At 37.9% G+C, this 19,822-nt stretch overlaps 1 protein-coding gene across 3 annotated transcripts in view; it reads right to left on the bottom strand.

Annotated features, from left to right (window-relative positions):
• Positions 1–19,822, bottom strand: part of PIBF1 (progesterone immunomodulatory binding factor 1) — a 201,443-nt gene that overhangs the window by 136,995 nt on the left and 44,626 nt on the right. The window lies entirely within an intron of this gene.

Below are 19,822 nucleotides of genomic sequence, written 5' to 3'. Positions count from 1 at the left end.
CTGTGCCAGTGCTCAAAGTCATCTTTTGTACGGTGACGCTAACAACAATTTTAAAACTTAGAATATGTCAGCCGATAGAGATTCATCAGTAAAATAGCTTATGAGCCAGAAATAAAATAATTAAAAAAAACTGGAGTACAGATAACTCCTATTAAAAAGAAAATAACTTTTGTACACTATTATCTAAGTGCAGGTACATTTTAAAGTAGATATGACAAAATAGCAAGTCATTATTTTCTGGTATCATCCTGACTGCAAAGACCTTCAGAAATATTCTACTAATATCAAATTAACTGAAACATGAAATTTTTAATTTTATAGATAGAATGAAATTCTCAAAGTATATTAAACATTTATATATTTTTCATCCCCAGAGGATCTATATATTTTAGTCAGTAAACCATCCAAAATGGGTCACAACTTTCATTTCTCAAATACTATAGCCTTATTATTCTGTAAGTTATTTCAGTTGCAAAATTCCAAGTAGATACATTTACAGTACTAATTAATCATGAATGCTTAGCTGGCAGATGGAAAAGCTTCAATCCCTAGCTATATATATTTTCTTTACTGCAAAAATGGGCAACAGAAATAAAAGCAAATATGGTAATTAGACTTACCATGGTGATCATTTTGAAATGTATAGAACTATGGAATCACTATGCTGTGGAACAGGAACTAACATAGTATTGTAGGTCATTATACCTCAGAAACAAACAAACAAACAAACTCAGAAAAAAAGATCAGATTTGTGGTTACCAGAGGTGGGGATGGGGGGAGGGGGAATTGGATGAAGGGGGTCAAAAGGTACACACTTCCAGTTATAAGGTAAATAAGTACTAGGGATGTCACGTACAACATGATCAAAACAATGAACACTGTTGTACGTTACACATGAAAGGTGTTAAGAGAGTAAATCTTAAAAGTTCTCATCGTGAGGCAAAAAATTTTTTTTCTATTTCTTTAATTTTGTACCTCTGTGAGATGATGGATGGTCACTAAACTTCTTGTGATCATCACTTCATGATGTATGTAAATCAAATGATTATGCTATACACCTGAAACTATACAGTGCTGTGTGTCAATTATATTTCAAAACCAGAAGAGAAAGAAAGAAAAGAAAGAAAGGAAGGATGGAAGGAAGGGGGAAAGGAGGAAAGAAAGGAAGAAAGAAGAAAAAGAAAGAAAGAAAGGAGGGAGGGAGGGAGGGAAGAAAGAAAGGAAGAAACAGAGAAAGAAATAAAACCCAGAATAAACAAACACTAGGGCTTATGAAAGGAGGTGTCATTAGAAGATACCAGTGCATTCACCATGCTACAATCTATACCATCCGGTTAACTATAATTAGTGCTATATTTAGGCATGAACAAAATTCTATGGCCACAAAGAAGATGAGTTGATTATTTTTAACTGGAGGAACAGATGAGTGAATGACGGGAAGACATGTAAGTTGGGCCTTGAAGGACCAATAAATAAAGGTAATTCAAAAAGAGAAAAACTGAAATGAATGGGAGAAAGTGCTAGAAGCTGAAGTTTCTACCAGTAGATCCTCTCATAGGTGTTTGCTGGTAAGATTTCTGTGTAAACTGTTCTTTTTTTTTTTTTAATAAATGTATTTATTTGTTTGTTTATTTTTGGCTGCGTTGGGTCTTCGTTGAGGTGCGCGGGCTTCTCATTGCAGTGGCTTCTCTTGTTGAGGAGCACGGGCTTCAGTAGTTGTGGCTCACGGGCTCTAGAGCTCAGGCTCAGTAGTTGTGGCGCACGGGCTTAGCTGCTCCGCAGCATGTGGGATCTTCCTGGACCAGGGCTCGAACCCGTGTCCCCCGAGCTAGCAGGCGGATTCTTAGCCACTGCGCCACCGGGGGATTCCCTGTAAACCGTTCTTATCAGGTACCACGCCTTCCACATCCTGCCACAACCTGCATACTTCAAGAAGAAGCAGCACAATTCCTTTTAACATAAAGATTAGAAATACTTCCTTTAATACTATGAATTGACTTTTAATGTTTCAAATTAAGTTTGAGAAATAGAAACTGAGCGATTCTTCCACTGACGATAAGAGTAACAGCAAACACAGAGTGCTCACCCTGTGCTAGGAACTTTGCTAGGCAGTGACCATATAATAACTCATTTAATCTTCATGACAACCCCACAAAGTGTAGGTTGTATCACGATCTCCATTTTATGAAGAAGACTGAAACACAGAGAAGTTAAGTATTTGCCTACAACAGCCACGTGGCAAGTAAGCTATGGAGCCCAAATTTGAACCAAAACCATATGGTGCTAGAGTCTATGTTCTCCATCATAATAGGTTGCCTCTCTGAAGAGTCCCCTTGTTTCACAGAAATCTTCTCTTTGGGAAATTCTGTCATTATGAGATTTATATTACATGATTACCTCCTAACACAATAGATGTTAAATCAAAAACAATTCTTGGAAGAATTGTGAATATATTATACACTTGTTTTTATGGCCCATGCTCTTTCAAACTCACACTGGTTTGATAAAACACCAGATGGATTGATTCCTGTCACAGATAAAACCAGAACTGCCATATAACTAATAAACTATCCATTTAAAAATGTTAAATGCATTAGAAAATGTAACAGAAATACAATTACAGAACAAATAGCAGGAATTCAAATGTTCTCCAAAAGACAAACTTGAAAAATTGACAGCATGAACAAGCTAATGGAGCTAAAGTTTTAAAAGTCCAAACTTGGCCATCATCAAAAAATCTACAAACAATAAATGCTGGAGAGGCTGTGGAGAAAAGGGAACACTCTTGCACTGTTGGTGGGAATGTAAATTGATACAGCCACTATGGAGAACAGTATGGAGGTTCCTTAAAAAACGAAAAATAGAACTACCCTACGACCCAGCAATACCACTACTGGGCATATACCCTGAGAAAACCATCATTCAAAAAGAGTCATGTACCACAATGTTCATTGAAGCTCTATTTACAATAGCCAGGACATAGAAGCAACCTAAGTGTCCATCAACAGATGAATGGATAAAGAAGATGTGGCACATATATACAATGGAATATTACTCAGCCATGAAAAGAAACGAAATTGAGTTATTTGTATTGAGGTGGATGGACCTAGAGTCTGTCATACAGAGTGAAGTAAGTCAGAAAGAGAAAAACAAATACTGTATGCTAACACATATAGATGGAATCTAAGAAAAAAAAAAAAAAAGGTCATGAAGAACCTAGGGGTAAGATGGGAATAAAGACACACACCTACTAGAGAATGGACATGAGGATATGGGGAGGGGGAAGGGTAAGCTGTGACAAAGTGAGAGAGTGGCATGGACATATATACACTACCAAATGTAAAATAGATAGCTAGTGGGAAGCAGCCGCATAGCACAGGGAGATCAGCTCGGTGCTTTGTGACCACCTAGAGGGGTGGGATAGGGAGGGTGGGAGGGAGGGAGAGGCAAGAGGGAGGAGATATGGGAACATATGTATATATATATATAACTGATTCACTTTGTTATAAAGCAGAAACTAACACACCATTATAAAGCAATTATGCTCCAATAAAGATGTTAAAAAAAATAAAAAATAAAAAAATGAAGTCCAAACTGAGTATATAATCAAATGTAATCATAACAGAGAAAGATGCTGGGAGTTGGCCAACATTACAACAAATGTTTTAAAATATAAAAATTCAAATATCTCATCCCTAGAAATGCTTTTTAGAAAGCTAACATTTGATTCCCAAGATGTTTTTCATAATACTTTCATGTTGTTTCTTACTAACTCCATCTCCATAACACATATTTATCTCTCCCCATCCATCCTATATTTGTGTGTGGGAGGTGGATTGAGAGGAAAGATGGCAGAAAAAGGAAAAGAAACCTTATCAATCCTATGTAAAATGCAAAAGAAAAGTGAGTTTCCCAGTATTATCACTAGTGTCCAAATAATGTATTTTTTAACTTAGGCACTTCTTAGAGTGAAAGGGGTGCTATTAATAATTATGCTACAGAAATAGGCATCAACCAGCACTTTTGTGGAAAAACAACTGGGAGATATCACTTAAATTATCACATTCAAACAAGAAACTTAAAGAGTTAAGTTCTTGACTATTTCTCCAATAAAAGGATTTTACTGAAAACCCCAGTACAAAACATACAATATCATCAGACTTCTGTACAGGAAGGAATATATTTTCTTACTACTAGAAGACCAATTTCATAGTACCAATAGGTCAAATCAAAATACATCCTTGAAAAGTGGTAAGGAAAATGTGAGAAGAATGAGAAAAACTTCAGGAACCCTTAAAATTCTAACAGGAACAAATCAGAATTTGGCAATGCCAAGAGCATGTGTTAGCCTGAATAAACATCACAAATGCCTCAGAACTTGAAATTTACCAAGGATAAACAGTGAAAGAAACAGGGTTGTCAGCAGAGCTTAGCAAGCACAACTAAGCAACCCATTCTCCTCCTTCTGCTTCCATGTAAAAATATTTTTGGTCAATAAAAGTGAACATATTTTTTCCAGTTGGAACAAAAAGGGACTGAAACAGGCTGTTTATACGACAAGCTTATTTATAGGAAAAGCATCTGAATTAATCTCTTCTACCTTCAGATTCTTCTTCCTGGACAAAACATAAAACTGCCCATTTGCATTTGATTTTAAGATGGCATGACAAAAGCCCAGGACCAGATGGCTTCACAGGCAAATTCTATCAAACATTTAGAGAAGAGCTAACACCCATCTTTCTCAAACTCTTCCAAAAAACTGCAGAGGAAGGAACACTCCCAAACTCATTCTATGAGGCCACCATCACCCTGATACCAAAACCAGACAAAGATACTACAAAAAAAGAAAATTACAGACCAATATCACTGACGAATACAGATGCAAAAACCCTCAACAAAATACTAACAAACAGAATCCAGCAACACATTAAAAGGATCATACACCATGATCAAGCAGGATTTATCCCAGGGATGCAAGGATTCTTCAATATACGCAAATCACTCAATGTGATACACCATATTAACAAATTGAAGAATAAAAACCATATGATCATCTCAATAGATGCAGAAAAAGCTTTTGACAAAATTCAACACCATTTATGATAAAAACCCTCCAGAAAGTGGGCATAGATGGAACCTACCTCAACATAATAAAGGCCATATACGACAAACCCACAGCAAACATCATTCTCAATGGTGAAGAACTGAAACCATTTCCTCTAAGATCAGAAACAAGATAAGGATGTCCACTGTCACCACTATTATTCAACATAGTTTTGGAGGTCCTAGCCATGGCAATCAGAGAAGAAAAAGAAATAAAAGGAATACAAAATGGAAAAGAAGAAGTAAAACTGTCACTGCAGATGACATGATACTATACATAGAGAATCCTAAAGATGCCACCAGAAAACTACTAGAGTTAATCAATGAATTTGGTAAAGTTGCAGGATACAAAATTAATGCACAGAAATCTCTAGCATTCCTATACACTAACAATGAAAGATCAGAAAGAGAAATTAAGGAAACAATCCCATTCACCACTGCAACAAAAAGAATAAAATATCTAGGAATAAACCTACCTAAGGAGACAAAAGACCTGTATGCAGAAAATTATAAGACACTGATGAAAGAAATTAAAGATGGTACAAATAGATGGAGAGATATACCATGTTCTTGGATTGGAAGAATCAACATTGTGAAAATGACTCTACTACCCAAAGCAATCTACAGATTCAATGCAATCCCTATCAAACTACCAATGGCATTTTTCACAGAACTAGAACAAAAAATTTCAGAATTTGTATGGAAACGCAAAAGACCCCGAATAGCCAAAGCAATCTTGAGAGAGAAAACGGAGCTGGAGGAATCAGGCTCCCTGACTTCAGACTATACTACAAAGCTACAGTAATCAAGACAGTATAGTACTGGCACAAAAACAGAAATATAGATCAATGGAACAGGAGAGAAAGCCCAGAGATAAACCCATGCACATATGGTCACCTTATCTTTGATAAAGGAGGCAAGAATATATAGTGGAGAAAAGACAGCCTCTTCAATAAGTGGTGCTGGGAAAACTGGACAGGTACATGTAAAAGTATGAAATTAGGAACACTCCCTAACACCATACACAAAAATAAACTCAAAATGAATTAAAGACCTAAATGTAAGGCCAGACACTATAAAACTCTTAGAGGAAAACATAGGAAGAACACTCTATGACATAAACCACAGCAAGATCCTTTTTGACACACCTCCTAGAGAAGTGGAAATAAAAACAAAAATAAACAAATGGGAACTAATGAAACTTAAAAGCTTTTGCACAGCAAAGGAAACCATAAACAAGATGAAAAGACAACCCTCAGAATGGGAGAAAACATTTGCAAATGAAGCAACTGACAGAGGATTAATCTCCAAAATTTACAAGCAGCTCATGCAGCTCAATATCAAAAAAACAAACAACCCAATCCAAAAATGGGCAGAAGACCTAAATAGACATTTCTCCAAAGAAGATATACAGATTGCCAACAAACACATGAAAGAATGCTCAACATCATTAATCATTAGAGAAATGCAAATCAAAACTACAATGAGATATCATCTCACACCAGTCAGAATGGCCATCATCAAAAAATCTATAAACGATAAATGCTGGAGAGGGTGTGGAGAAAAGGGAACCCTCTTGCACCGTTGGTGGGAATGTAAATTGATACAGCCACTCTGGAGGACAGTACGGAGGTTTCTCAAAAAACGAAAAATAGAACTACCATACGACCCAGCAATCCCACTACTGGGCATATACCCTGAGAAAACCATCATTCAAAAAGAGTCATGTACCACAATGTTCACTGCAGCTCTATTTACAATAGCCAGGACATGGAAGCAACCTAAGTGTCCATCAACAGATGAATGGATAAAGAAGATGTGGCACATATATACAATGGAATATTACTCAGCCATGAAAAGAAACGAAATTATTTGTAGTGAGGTGGATGGACCTAGAGTCTGTCATACAGAGTGAAGTAAGTCAGAAAGAGAAAAACAAATACTGCATGCTAACACATACATATGGAGTCTAAGAAGAAAAAAAAAAAGGTCATGAAGAACCTAAGGGCAAGATGGGAATAAAGACACAGACCTACTAGAGAATGGACTTGAGGATATGGGGAGGGGGAAGGGTAAGCTGGGACAAAGTGAGACAGTGGCATGGACATATATACACTACCAAATGTAAAATAGATAGCTAGTGGGAAGCAGCCACATAGCACAGGGAGATCAGCTCAGTGCTTTGTGACCACCTAGAGGGATGGGATAGGGAGGGTGGGAGGGAGGGAGATGCAAGAGGGAAGAGATATGGGAACATATGTATATGTATAACTGATTCATTTTGTTATAAAGCAGAAACTAACACACCACTGTAAAGCAATTGTACTCCAATTAAGACGTTAACAAAAAAAAAGAATGCATGAAATAAAAGAATTCCAAGTGGATTATCTGTTATTATATAATCAATGACTGATAATTTTTCCTTTATTCAACATAGTTGAAAAGTGAATGAATAGGACTTGAAAAAAAGAACAAAGTAGAAAGTTTATGTAACAGTTTCTTGGGGGAAGTTATGCATTTTAAGAGTGGAAACTTTCTGAGATTACTGTTAAATGAACAAGCTACATTTTCCTATCCTTTTACTTTAGTTGGTGCTCAAGCAGATTTTTTTTTTTCATTTTATAGATGTGAAAACTTCAGCCAAAAGTAGATAAATGATTTTTTAAAATTATAAAAAATATGTAAGCAGCAAAATGCAAAACACTTTGCAATCCATTAATGTGTTGAGGTTTAAGAAGTAGCTGATGGAATAAAATGTAATATATTAAAATGAAACTAGGTGACTCTGGTGGATGGTTAATTGAGGGACTACAAATGTCAGTCACCATGCTCGGTTCTGATCAAATCCCTCTCATTATAAATTTTGTGCAGCTTTTCATTTCATCTAAACCAATAGTCTGATTTCTCAAAAGTAGGAGCAATTCATTCTTCCATTCAACAAATATTTATTGAGCACTTACAACAGACCAGACATTGGTACCTGGGAATCCAACCCTGAACAACAGAGGAAAATCCCTACTCACGTGGAGATTGCATTCTCGTAGGAAAGAAACCAAATGCATGTCAGTAGGTCCTAAGTGCTCTGGAGAAAAATGAAGTGGAGAAGGGGCTAACGGGTGTGGGCTAGTAGGTGTGGGAGGAGTGGGGTGCCTTCACAATTTTAAACAGGGTGGTCAAGAAAGATGGGAGAGAGCAGGTGACATCTGAAGATGTGGAGAAAGAGAGGAGACAGGGCTCCAGGGTATCCAGAAGTGGTGGTTAAGCTGTGGGAACTGTGAATACAAAGGACCTGAGGTGGGAAACACGCCTAACTGTTAAAGGAATAGGAGGCAGTGTGATTAAGTGAGTGAGTAGAACAGAGTAGTAAAATGAGGGTCGGGATGCTGGGCATAGATCAGGTAGCATCACAGGCCATGTTAATCACTTAAACTTTGACAGAGTGAGATGGAGTGCCTTTTTATCTGAGCAGAGGAGTGATCCAATTTTTTTTTTTTTAAATTTTATTTATTTATTTTTGGCTGTGTTGGGGCTTCGTTTCTGTGCGAGGGCTTTCTCCAGTTGCGGCAAGCGGTGGACACTGTTCATCGCGGTGCGCAGGCCTCTCACCGTCGCGGCCTCTCCCGCTGCGGAGCACAGGCTCCAGACGCGCAGGCTCAGTAGTTGTGGCTCACGGGCCCAGCCGCTCCGCGGCATGTGGGATCCTCCCGGTCCAGGGCTCAAACCCGTGACCCCTGCATTGGCAGGCAGACCCCCAACCACTGCGCCACCAGGGAAGCCCGAGTGATCCAATTTGACCTACTGTTTAACAGGAACACAGAAGGAAGCTGGGGGACCACTTAAGTGGCTCTTGCAGTAATCAGAGCAAGAGATAATGAAAACTTGGACCAAGGTAGTATTTATTGATGATAAAAGATCAATAAATTCTGAAGACACAATCAAAAGGATCTGCTAATGAATAACACATGGAATATGAAAAAGATGCTGACGATGACCTCAAGGTTTTTGGCCTGAGCAAGAAGAAGACTAGAGTTGTCCTTAATTGCACTGGGTCAGACTGAGGCAGAGCAAGGTTGGAGGGACAGAAGTTTGCATCTGGACATGTTAAATTTAAGACGCTTATTAGATAACCAAGTGGAAGTGTCACGGAGGCAGCTGCAAAAGATGTCAAGGAGATGGGAAAGACCAGTAAAGACAGTGAGGAGGTACAGCCAGTGAGGAAGGGGAACAGTCAAAGTGTGGGATCCTGGAAGCCATTAAAGAGTGTGTTTCCAGGAGTAGGGAGTGATCAACTATATTCAATATCGCTGTGGTCAAGTAAGGTAAGAAGAGAACCTGACCGCTAGACTTTTGGGAACATGGTCTCTGGGGGCTGTGATAAAAACAGCTTTGTTGGACTGGTATGGGGGCAAAGTTTGGTAGTGGACTTTTAAAAATGAGGGTAAGGAATGAGTATATAAACTCTGCAGGAATCTGGTCACAAAGGGGAGCAAAGAAACAGGGTAGTGGCTGGAGGGGAAGTGGAGATAAAAGAGGCTTTTAAAAACAGGAGAAATAATATGCTTATACTTGACAGAGAGGGGAAAACTGCCAATATAGGAGACATAGGGGAGAATTTCTGGAGTGTGTCCTTATACAGCAAAGAGGGGATGGGCTCTAGTTATAAGTGCAGAGTAGTGTCTGAGAGGCAGACCCTGTCAAAAAATTATACCATTTTATAGAAAAATAAAGGTCTCTTCCCTAATTTTCAAAATTACGAATGCTTTTACTGCTTTTATAAATTTCTAATAATCCACTCTCAGCCCTCAAGTGTGAAGCAGGGTTTGCAAGCTCTCTTAAAAGACCGAGTTTCTTTTCTAAAAACATTACCACTAAAATTAGAGTTTCTTTTTTTTTTTTAATAAATTTATTTATTTTATTCATTTATTTTTGGCTGTGTTGGGTCTTTGTTGCTGCACGTGGGTTTTCTCTAGTTGCAGTGAGCGGGGGCTACTCTTTGTTGCAGTGCGCGGGCTTCTCATTGAGGTGGCTTCTCTTGTTGTGGAGCACGGGATCTAGGCGTGCGGGCTTCAGTAGCTGTGGCCCACGGGCTTAGTTGCTCCGTGGCATGTGGGATCTTCCCGGACCAGGGCTCGAACCCATGTTCCCTGCATTGGCACGTGGGTTCTAACCACTGCGCCACCAGGGAAGTCCAAAATTAGAGTCTCAATAAGAAATCTTTTGTCAATTTTCATAGCCTTGCCCAGTAAGATGGGAGTCTGCATTACACTGCAGAGTCAGAGCTACCTAGTTTCACCAGTTAAAAAGTCTATGATCATAGACAAATCACCACCTCTCAGTGTCTCAGCTTCCATATTTGTAAAATGGGGATACTAATACCTACAACCTCATAAACTGTCCCATTTAATTCTCTCTATAACATATGTGATACATCTATTTATGTATACTCAATAAATACTAGCTATTGTTAGTATGTTATCTAAATATGAAAATCTAGGGGAGGGGTGAGATAGGGGTATGGGATTAAAAGATACAAAACTACTATGTGTAAAATAAGTAAGCAATAAGGACATATTGTACAGCACAGGGAATTATAGCCATGATTTTGTAATAACTTTAAATGGAGTATAATCCATAAAAATACTGAATCACTATGCTACACACCTGAAACTAATATAATATTGTGAATCAACTATACTTCAATACAAAATTTTTTAAATATGAAAATCTAAATTAAAAATATGAAGGTATTCACTTAGAGAATGATAATTAGGGCAATGTTTCCCAAGATTTTTTATTGTATATAAAGAAAATTATAATATTTGTAAGAGTACCCTGGGGAAAACAGAGAAAACAGCTGGAGAAGCTTCATCACCTTAAGGTCCCTTCTTGCCTCAGGGCCTTACCTGAGAACTGAGGGAAGTTATATCTGGGGCACAGTAGAGAAAAATTTCTAGTTATAAACTATGTGATCTTTTTGTTGAAAGAAATTGAAAAAGACACAAATAAATGGAGAAATGTTCCGTGCTCATGGATTGAAAGAATTAACATTGTCAAAATGTCCTTATTACCTAAAGCAATCTACAGGTTCAATGTAATCCCTATCAAAATCCCTAGATATTTTTCACAGAAATAGAACAAAACTTTCTGAAATTTATATGGAACCACAAAACGCCATGAATAGCCAAAGCAATTGTGAGAAAAAGGAACAAAGCTGCAGGCATCACACTCTCTGGTTTCAAACTATAGTACAAAGCAACAGTAATCAAAACAGCATGGTACTGGCAGAGAAAGAGATACATAGATCAATGGAACAGAATAGAGAGCCCAGAAATAAACCCACACATATGGACAATTAATTTATGACAAAGGAGCAAAGAACATACAGTGGAGATAGGATAGTCTCTCCAATAAATCATGTTGGGAAAACTGGACAGCCACATGCAAAAAAATGAAACTAGACCACTATCTCACACCATACACAAAATTTACTCAAAATGTGTTAAAGACTTGAATGTAAGACCTGAAACCATAAAACTCTTAGAAAAAAACATAGGCAGTATGCTCTTTGACATCAATTTTAGCAATATTTTTCTAGATATGTCTTCTCAGGCAAGGGAAACAAAGGCAAAAAGAAACAAATGAATTACACCAAATTAAGAAGCTTCTGCACAGCAAAGGAAACCATCAGTAACACAACAATGACCCTACTGAATGAGAGAAGATGTTTGTAAATGATATATGCAATAAAGGGTTAATAGCCAAAATACATAAAGAACTCATACAACTCAACAACAAAAGCGACCCAATTAAAAAATGGGCAGAGGAAATTAATAGACATTTTTTAAAGAAGACATACAGATGCCCAACAGGCACATGAAAAGATGTTCAAAATCACCAGTTGGGGCTTCCCTGGTGGTGCAGTGGTTGAGAATCTGCCTACCAGTGCAGGGGACACGGGTTCGAGCCCTGGTCTGGGAAGATCCCACATGCCGTGGAGCAACTAGGCCCGTGAGCCACAATTACTGAGCCTGCGCATCTGGAGCCTGTGCTCCGCAACAAGAGAGGCCGCGATAATGAGAGGCCCGCACATCGTGATGAAGAGTGGCCCCCACTTGCTGCAACTAGAGAAAGCCCTCGCACAGAAACGAAGACCCAACACAGCCAAAAATAAAAATAATAAATAAATAATAAAGAAATTAAACAAAAAAAAAAAGTTAAAAAAAAAATCACCAGTTAACAGGGAAATGCAAATCAAAACCACAATGAGCTATCACCTTCACCTGACAGAATGGCTATTAACAAAAAGGCAAGAAATAACATGTGTTGAAGAGGATCTAGAGAAAAGGGAACCCTTATACGCTGCTGCTGGGAATGTAAATTGGTGCAGCCACTATAAGACAGTATGGAGATTCCTCAAAAAATTAAGAACAGAACTACCATATGATCCAGCTACCCCACTTTTGGGTATATAGTCCAAGAACAAGAAAACACTAATCTGAAAAGATATCCGCACCCCCATGTTCACTGTGGCATTATTTACAATAGCCAAGATATGGAAACAATCTAAGCCTATCAACAGATGAATGGATAAAGAAGGTGTGGCATATATATATCACACACACACACACACACACACACAAACAATGGAATACTATTCAGCAATAAAGAAAGATGAAATCTTGCCATGTGTGACAACATGGATGGACCTTGAGGGTATTATGCTAAGCGAAATATGTTAGATGGAGGAAGACAAATATCGTAAGATCTAACTCATATGTGGAATATGAAAAACTGATAAATAAATAAAAACAAAATAATGAACAAACCAAACCAAACACGTAGATACAGAGAACAGAGTGGTGGTGGGAAGGGGAAGGGGAAGGCAAAATGGGTAAAGGTGATTAACTGTATGATTACAGATGAAAAATTAAATTTTGGTGGTGAGCATGTTGTAGGGTATACAGAAGTAGAAATACAATGCTGTACACATGAAACTTATATAATGTTATAAATCAATGTTACCTCATAAATAATAATAAAATAAGCAATAATAAAATTAAAATTTTCTGGGCTTCCCTGGTGGCGCAGTGGTTGAGAGTCTGCCTGCTAATGCAGGGGACACGGGTTCAAGCCCTGGTCTGGGAAGATCCCACATGCCGCGGAGCAACTGGGCTCGTGAGCCACAACTACTGAGCCTGCGCGTCTGGAGCCTGTGCTCCGCAACAAGAGAGGCCGCAATAGTGAGAGGCCCGCGCACCGCGATGAAGAGTGGCCCCTGCTTGCCTCAGCTAGAGGAAGCCCTCGCACAGAAACGAAGACACAACACAGCCAAAATAAATAAATAAATAAATAAATAAATAAATAAATAAATAAAAAAGAGATTATGAGGACTCAAGCTAAGGCAGTGATAATACCTGGCTTTAAAAAAAAAAAAATTAAAATTTTCTTAATGAATAATAGACAAACAAATAAACCATGTGATCTCAGAGAAGTACTTTGGAGCTTGATCAGAGCTGCCATATCTGTAAAACATCAGGAATTAAGTGTTATCTTCCTTTCTCAATCTTGTCTATAACCTTGAGTTAATGGCCGTGCCTAACAATCCATCTCTCTGAGACCAGGAAAGCAGAAGAGCTGGAGTTATTCTTGTCCACTTCCTGTCAATAACCAGGTCTTGTCAATTCTACTACCTAAATAATCTTTAAATTCAGCTCTTATTCCATTTCTCATCTTCACTTAAACTTTGCAACTGTCTCCCAACCAATCTTTCTGCCCCCGTGTCCTTTTCAACCATAATCCACCTCACACTGCAACCACGTTTACAAAAACTGAATATATCATGCCACCCTTTTACGGAAAAACCTCCCCAAATAACCTGACAACAGGACATTTTAAAATCTGACCCTACCCTTTACCAGCCTCCCTCACCACCTTATGAATGATACAGTGATGGAAAATCTAAGTTTTTGCATAACCCGAACTCTCCTTGCTTCATACCTGGAACACCCTATACACCTTGAAATTCTTAAATATTATTAATTAAGCAGTGAACGCATGTGTAATCACCTATAGGCATAAAGAATATAGTTGACAATAAAAGACAGCTAACAATAAAATTTCATTTACAATTATTTGAGAAGTTAAGATACTGAAAGCTATCTGTAAAGCCATATACTTTCAGAATAGTCTAACTGAAAAGACAAAGTAGAATATTCTTAAGTTTTTTCATGAAAGAACTTTAAAAATTATACAGATATCTGGTAGGATATGAATGAAAGAAGTTTGTTTAAGCACTAATGAGGACATATATTTCTTAAATCATGAATGGAACCTCTGTACACTAGTTCCAATTCACCTATTGTAATGCAGTAGGTATACTCAACTAACCTTTGTAAATAAACTGAGATTCAAGACTCAAAAGTGTTTAATAACACTCTGAGATTCTATGCATATTTTAAGTTTACATCATTAAGTTTCTTCTTGAGCACTTTTGGAGGATGATAAATTGTGGTCAAGATGGTTTTTCTTGATACGGCGGGAAAATAAAATCACTAAAGCAATACTAATTGTTACATTTAAAAGCATATTTTTGATCCCTTTTCCCTACTGCCTTCCCCCTTTCAAATAACTGTAGAGCAATTTGAATTTCCATATTCTGTGCAGTATAAAGAGTATAATGAATATCTCTAACAAACTCATCCTTACCCTTTTTACAGCATTACTATGAGGCTAGCTGTTTCTGTGTTTATAATAATGAGACTATTTATAATAATGAGCCTTTCTTAGGTAAAGGTAGTTTTACTTTCTGGGAAAACAATCAGCTGAATTTATCTCCTCTTATTTCATTATCTCACAGTATTAATCAAGAACAAATAAGTTAGCCATCTTATGCAGAAATTTGGACTGAAACAAACGGCATGCAGACTCTCTGTCTATATTGTCTCATTCAACAAAAGTGGTTAAATGCCACGGAGATCAATACTTAAGAATAATTATATATTTTGTAATAGTGCCTTTCAGTGACGATAAACACTTCCATAATGTTACCAGTTTTCTTTTATATAATGCTCATTTTACTTAAATTGTCAACACAATGGATGAAATAATTTTTTATTTTTTATTTTTTTTTTATTATTATTATTTTTTATTTATGGCTGTGCTGGGTCTTCGTTTCTGTGCGAGGGCTTTCTCTAGTTGCAGCAAGCGGGGGCCACTCTTCATCGCGGTGCGTGGGCCTCTCACTATCGCAGCCTCTCTTGTTGCGGAGCACAGGCTTCAGACGCGCAGGCTCAGTAGTTGTAGCTCACGGGCCCAGTTGCTCCGCGGCATGTGGGATCTTCCCAGACCAGGGCTCAAACCCGTGTCCCCTGCATTGGCAGGCGGATTCTCAACCACTGCGCCACCAGGGAAGCCCGAAATAATTTTTTAAAGTATTTCTCATAAGCAACAGGTATCTAAATAACTACCATTTACATACAGCTTTATAATTTATAATGTACTTTTTACATATATTACCTCATTTAGACCTTACAGATCACCCTGTGAAAGAGTATTATTAGCTCATTTTATAAAAGAGAAAATTAAACTTCAGCGATACTAAGTGACATATTCACTCAGCTAATAAGTGGTAGAGCCAAGATTTAAGTTTAGTCTCATTCCAAATCTCTTTCATAATATACTCCCTGTTCAGCGAATAATGCTTTCCTTCCAAATGTGCAAGACGGTCCTACTATGCAAGAAGTTTTTTATATAATAAATCTCACCACCACAGTGAGTTTCACTCATTATTTCCCACAGCTCCAAAATATCATTTTAAAGCAACTATAAAGTACAGAAAAAGACAAGAAACCTAACTCATAGACTGAGCCAAAGCATACATACACATTATAATCCCAATTACAGTATTTTGGATGTACCCAAATACCCAAGTTCTTTCTTTGCTTATCTCTGCCTTTTCTTCGGTCTTTATCTCTTCTCTTCCTCTTCCCTCTCAACCCCTTAACTTCACAAACTACTGGTATGACTGACTGCAGGGGCAGATATCAAGATTGCATGGCATGAGTTCCATCTTCCTTTTCCACATCTAAGAGGAGAAAATAAAAGGCACTCTCTCTCTCTTTTTTTAAAGCAGTAAAATTACTTTATTAAATCTCAACCCTTGAGTACATATCTTTTTTTTTCTTTTCCACTAGGGTTTATTACAGAATATTGAATATAGTACCCTGTGATATAGAGTAGGACCTTGTTGTTTATCTATTTTATGTAAGAGTAGTTTGTATCTCCTAATCCCAAACTCCCAATTTATCCCTCCCCCACCCCCTTTCCCCTTTGGTAACCATAAGTTTGTTTTCTATGTTTGTGAGTCTACTTCTGCTTTGTAAATAAGTTCATTTGTATCATATTTTAGAGTCTACATATAAGTGATATGTTATCTGTCTTTCTCTTTCTGGCTTACTTCACTTAGTGTGATAATCTCTAGGTCATCCATGCTGAAATGGCATTATTTCATTCTTTTTTTTATGGCTGAGTAGTATTTCATTGTATACATATGCCACATCTTCTTCATCCATTTATCTGTCTATGGGCATTTAGATTGCTTCCATGTCTTGGCTATTGTAAATAGAGTTGCTATGAACATTTGGGTGCATATGTCTTTTTTTTTTTTTTTTTTTTAATAAATTTATTTATTTATTTATTTATGGCTGTGTTGGGTCTTCGTTTCTGTGCGAGGGCTTCCTTTAATTGCGGCGAGCGGGGGCCACTCTTCATCCCCGTGCGTGGGCCTCTCACTATCGCGGCCTCTCTTGTTGCAGAGCACAGGCTCCAGACGCGCAGGCTCAGTAGTTGTGGCTCAAGGGCCCAGTTGCTCCGCGGCATGTGGGATCTTCCCAGACCAGGGCTCAAACCCGTGTCCCCTGCATTGGCAGGCAGATTCTCAACCACTGCGCCACCAGGGAAGCCCTGTCTTTTTGAATTAGAGTTTTCTCCAGATATATGCCCAGGAGTGGGATTGCTGGGTCGTATGGCAACTCCATTTTTAGTTTTTTAAGGAACCTCCATTCTGTTTTCCATAGTAGCTACACCAATTTACATTCCCACCAACAGTGTAGGAGGGTTCCTTTTTCTCCACACCCTCTCTGTCACTTGTTATTTGTAGACTTTTTAATGATGGCCATTCTGACCGGTGTGAGGTGTTACCTCATTAAAGTTTTGATTTGCATTTCGCTAATAATTAGCAATGTTGAACAACTTTTCATGTGTCTATTAGCCATCTGTATGTCTTCTTTGGAGAAATGTCTATTTAGGTCTTCTGCCCATTTTTTGATTGGGTTGTTTGCTTTTTTGTTATTGAGTTGTATGTGCTGTGTGTATATTTTGGAAATGAAGCCTTGTATGGTATGCAAATATTTTCTCCCATTCCATACGTTATTTTTTCATTTTGTTTACGGTTTCCTCTGTTGTGCAAAAGCTTGTAAGTTTGATTAGGTCCCATTTGTTTATTTTTGCTTTTATGTCTACTGACTTGGGAGACTGACCAAAGAAAACATTGCTATGATTTATGTCAGAGAATGTTATGCCTATGTTCCCTTCTAGGAGTTTTATGGTGTCGTGTCTTATATTTAAGTCTTTAAAAAGGTACTCTCTTAATATCCCCCAATGTATAGAAAGCAAACCAAAGGCAAAACATATTTCTCTAATCTTATTATTTAACTTTCTCCTAAAAATATTTATTGGCCAAGAGGCAAGGAGACTAAGTACAAATATGCCAGTGTAAGTACTTTATCCATTTAAATTCATATTGTAACAGCATACTTTGATAAAATAAAATTGACACAATTAAACGTCTAAGTCCAAAGCACACGATTAATTTGCTCAGACACAAAAATATCTAAATGTGTACACTTGTGTTTTCTGAATCTCATGTTTCATAACAAGGAATACTAAAATCCTTTCTTTAGTTATTTTAAGTTGTAAGATTTCAAAAGAAATAATTTGCAACTTATTTTTACCTTGTGAAAGACCAGTGGAACGTAAGCTCTAACTATAGTTAAATCCTGCCAGAATGAAGAAACTGGGATTAAAAAAGATTCAGCCACATAAAGCACAGGGTTGGATTATTGTAAGGTTAATACAAGGATAAAGGTGAGCCTATACTACATACAGCTGGCTAGAAGTCCTGTGCAATTCAAATGTCTTTGGGCCTGGGCTGCAGTTTGGCACCACCTGGTGGCAACCATCCACCCTAGCTTCAATATCCATGGAGTCATTCTGGATCCGGGGGCTGGCTGGGGTTTCCAGGGCAGTAGCCCCAGTCCCAGGAATTCCCTGACTAGGTGGTATCCACTTTGACGTGGCTATGGAGTCAGAACAACACAGGGGAAAAGGAAACCTGTCTTCAGCTTCCCTGCTTCCAGAAATGGTTCTGTCGTCTGTTTCTCAACCTACCCCTACCAATCATCTGAGAGAGAAGGGGCTAGTTTACATCAATTTATGTTACCAGGGGATGCATTTTAAAGGAGTTTTTAAAAAATAAAACAATAACGGCAACAACAAAAACTAAAAAATCAGTGCATTCTCAAAATGATTACATACCAAGGTTTATGTGGCTATGTGAATTGTTTGGAAGTAATCACACGTTACCATAGAAACAATCCCATAAATTTTAAGGTTATTAAGTTGGCCAATAAAAGCCTTTATTATAAAATCCATAACAGAATTGAGCCACAGGACTATAAGTACTTATTTGTAAAACAAAATAGTAGTATCACCTATGCCACAGGTCTAGCTCATGTCTAGATCTTTCTCCTGAGAGTCAGACCTTATATAGTCAACTTTTCTATTTGCATATGTCACACAGACTTAATGAAACTAAATTAAATTTGTCATGTTTCCCAATTAAAGCTGTGTCTTTTTCTAATGCTTTAAAAACTGCATCACTATCCCCGCAGCTGCCCCATCAAGAACTTGGTGACATCCATAACTTCTCACACCCCAATCCAATCTAGCCAATGAATCCTCCTGGCTATTTAGTTAGGTTAGTTCCATCTCCTGAGCACTCTTCCAATCTGGCCCACTTCCCCCTGTCTCTACTGCTACTAATCCAGTTCCATCTTTGCTATCCGTCTTGATAAGGGAAACAACCTCTAAAAGTGGCCTCTTTGTCTATAGCATTATACTCTTCCAGTCTATCCTCCACATCACAGAATGGTCTTTTTATATAAAATTAGATCATATCATGCATATTCCCCAAATCTTTCAATTGTTCATGGTCTTAGACAATGGCTCAAATGCATGATTTGGTCCTGTTTCCCTCTTCTGTTTCATCTCTTACAACTTGCTGCCTCTTGGTCTATGGTCTAACCATACTGAATTATTCTATTTGTTCAAAAAACTTCATTTTGTCTTGCCTCCAGGGTGTGCATTAACTCCCCTAATTCCCTTCCCTCCCATAACTGACAGTCTTACTCTTAGTCATCGTGCAGGTGTTAGCATGCGTACTTCTCCCTCCACGTAGTCTTCCCTGATTCCTCCCAGGGCTGAGTTAGATACACCTTGAGTCTATGTGGTCTCATCCTGTGTATCTTGCCATTTGCTCCATTATCATCATACGTTTGATCATTGTTTCTCTATTTCTCCATTAGACTACCAGCTTTGTGAAGGCAGAGGTCACCACTGTATCTATGGCATCTGACAGGTATCCAGAACATGGTGGACCTTA

This window comes from Balaenoptera musculus, chromosome 18 (genome assembly GCF_009873245.2).
Source record: "Balaenoptera musculus isolate JJ_BM4_2016_0621 chromosome 18, mBalMus1.pri.v3, whole genome shotgun sequence".
Lineage (NCBI taxonomy): Eukaryota > Metazoa > Chordata > Mammalia > Artiodactyla > Balaenopteridae > Balaenoptera > Balaenoptera musculus.
The sequence above is the reverse complement of the archived record's forward strand: the minus strand, read 5'-3'. Positions and strand labels throughout refer to the sequence as shown.